The sequence below is a fragment of the Adiantum capillus-veneris genome, chromosome 9 (genome assembly GCF_014529385.1).
Source record: "Adiantum capillus-veneris isolate H3 chromosome 9, ASM1452938v2, whole genome shotgun sequence".
NCBI classification, from domain to species: domain Eukaryota; kingdom Viridiplantae; phylum Streptophyta; class Polypodiopsida; order Polypodiales; family Pteridaceae; genus Adiantum; species Adiantum capillus-veneris.
In genome coordinates, this window is record NC_140939.1 from 77,342,419 (window position 1) to 77,345,857 (window position 3,439).

Consider the following 3,439-nt stretch of genomic DNA (forward strand, 5'->3'; position numbering starts at 1 on the left):
TTCATTTTACCATGGACAATCAAGTGTGTTGGAAATAATTTGGAAGGCATTGAGTTTCTCTGTAGTGAGAATAGCTCTAAAATTCGTGTTGGTGTTTGCATCATAGACACAACACACAAAAGTATTACATCTTGTGGTTGGAGTGCTGCCCAATTTGGTAAAGTAATTGATGGATTATGTGGGGTAGCACATCAAACATCAGAGTTTTTAATTGCCGGCTTAGTCAAGTATCAGCATGCTGCTTCCCTAGAGAAGGCAATTTCTGAAAAAGCTAAATGGTATGAAATGCACGTTCTACCTTTGAGCTCCTGAATGGGATCAGAGACCATCAAAACATGTGCTCTTCGCGAAGTAGTTTTTGGGGCTTGGGCATTTTTCAGTCAATGAGAGCAGTACACCAACTACTTTAGTGTTAAAGAGTCATTGTTGGGGCCAATGCATACTCTCTGCATCAATGACTATGAGTATGATGCTGTGGCCACGGCCAAATCCTTTTTTGTGCGTCATGCAATCAAATGCATCTGTCTCAAAGAAGATGATCAAGTGATAGACATCTTCTCATTAGGCTATGGGACTAAAGAGGCACTACAACAACAGAGAAAGGTGATATCAGTTGCATGTAGTAGTGATCAAATGACGCAATTGGAATCTCTTTGCCATTCCATAGTGGAAGAAGAACTTGATCTTAGAAGGTGGGCAGGTGTGGATAACACAGAGAAAGTCAATGCCAAGGATTCAGAGGAAGAAGAAATTGAAGAACCATTGGATGCAAGTGCTGAGGCCATTCTAGAAAGTCTACAGGAAACAGGTTAAGCTAGCCACCCATGATATTACATTACTGATATTTATATTATTATTGTAGTCATTTTATTTTATTTGTCCCATCTCAAATCTGCCCATGATGTTAAAAACATTGATGTTTGGCTTGTTATTGTTCTCAATTTATTTTCTTTGAAAAAATGTGAACTTGTGAGTTTGAGTTTTTTCACAATAATTGAATTAGACTTAAGTGTATGATACTATATGGACATGTTTTGGTAAATAGAATTATACATTTTATATGGTCATAAGATACATATTATGTAATACTTTAAAGTTAATTGATCATATGAGGTTTGGGAAGAATACACTATGACTTGAGGATCATAGAGTTCTTTGTAGACATGACACCCTATGGCCCTAGGGCCATAGAATCCCCCAAAAGAAAATGGGATACCCAACAACCTTACAGATGTAGAGTGATTACACCGAGTCTCTAAAAGGGCACATAAGCATATGGGTTACTCTATAGCCTTAGGCCCATAGGGTGTCAACATAGAATCCCCCAAAATATTTGGCTACCCTACAATCTTACGGATAAAGGGTGATTACATAGAGTCTTTAAAAGGGCACATAAGCATTTGGGCTAGTCTATAGCCTTAAGGCCATAGGGTGTCAACACAACTATCCTACAATCTTATGTATATAGAGAGATTACATAAAGTCTTTAAACAGGCACATGAGTATTTGGGCTATTCTAGAAGAAAACATAAGTTATCCAAGAGCATTTGGGATACCCTAAGGCCTTAGGGCCATAGGGTGGTGACATAGCATCTCCACAGAGGCACTTAAATCACCCCATGGATGCAAATCACCTAGCTCTTCTGGACACATCTTATAAAACATCACATGACACCCTATGGCCTTTAGACCATAGGTTGGTTATTCTAGGTCACCTAAAGACTCTTTAAGTGTTTCAAGAACATTTTTCGTTGGCCTTATATCTTGTGTCCATATACATTAGGGACATACATTTCTTATCCTGTGATTAAGGTTTAATATTCTATTGAGAATGAAATAATCTAGAAAAAACTAAAAAGTATTTAGTCCTCAAAATTTCAAAATGAGAGTTTGAACAATTGATGTATGATCATTTTTTGTTGGGTGTAAGTTCTTCTATTGTGAATTGAAGGTGTAAGCGTTTGAAATAATTATCTTTGCATTGAAACTAAGTAGATTAAACATATATTCAAACTTTGTTGTAAATGCCAATTATTTGCTTAGATAGTAAACATAGAGTATAAATGGTTATTGAGGCATTTGTCCTTTGGATTATGTGAAGATCTAGTTCTTTGATTGTAACAAGATTTTATTCAAAGATATAAAGTGCGAGTATTTTGTTCCAAACTATGATTTTATTTCTCTTCTAGATAATGCAGAGAATTGGAATTTATATCTTGAATTTTGTTCAATAGAGAGAAACTAGGACTAGTAGAATTTATTAGCTTGTCATGTAGCAATCGGAACATTGTATCAGGTTTATTGCAAAGAAATGATTGTATAATGTATAACCATTGTTTAAGTTTGTAAATTGGAAGTAGAAGGCAATGCAAGTTCCAAAACATGTGCAATGCCATAAGGAGAATCCAGCAAAAATACTTTTGCCCCTCAGGAATGTAGCAATCGGAACATTGTATCAAGGTTTATTGCAAAGAAATGATTGTATAATGTATAACCATTCTTTATGTTTGTAAATTGGAAGTAGAAGGCAATCCAAGTTCCAAAACATGTGCAATGCCATAAGGAGAATCCAATACAAATACTTTTGCCCCTCACGATTTATAAATCAAAGTGCATGGTGACCCGGACCTTCCATCCACCAACAGATCAATGCATTTGTGAATTGAAGTACTTGAAATTTTGATTTAAATGTTTTAATGTTATAATGATATTTGAAGGCAAAGACCCCTTCAAGTGTGTGGTAAAGCAACAAATGTATGATGTATAATGATTCAATTTTGTATATCGTGTTTCATATTTATCGCATTTTTTAGCTTACACATTTTGCTAGCATAGAGGACACCCTATGGCCCTAGGACCATAGGATGCCATCATATCCCATGTACAATTTCTCTTTTACCATAGAGGACATCTTATGGATCTAGGGTCATAAGACGCCAACATAGTGCATAAATGGCTTCTTATAAGTATACATGTAAACACACTGCACAGGGGGAATTTTACTAGCATAAAGACCTCCCTATGGCCTTGGGACCTAGGGTGCCAACATAGAGCATAGAGGGCTTTTTATAGCACCTTGTTGCCCTTGGGACGCCATAGTGCCATAAAGTGGTTTTTGTATATATAGTAAAGAATTAGCACACACATGATACCTTGCTCACTATCTAGCCCTTAGACCATATGATAGCATAGAGGACACCCTATAGCCCTAGGGTTTCCTTCTATCCCTAGGGCCATACACTGCCAACATATAGTATACATGGTTTCTTCATAGAGCAAACCTTTTAGTCCTACACTATAGAGTGGAAACCTAGACCATATAATGTATTCTACTAGCATAGAAGGCACCCTATGACCCTGAGGCCAAAGAGCACCAATTTAGGGCATACAGGGTCTCTTCTTAAGTTGAAGGGCACCTAGTGGCCCTAGGGAGCACCCT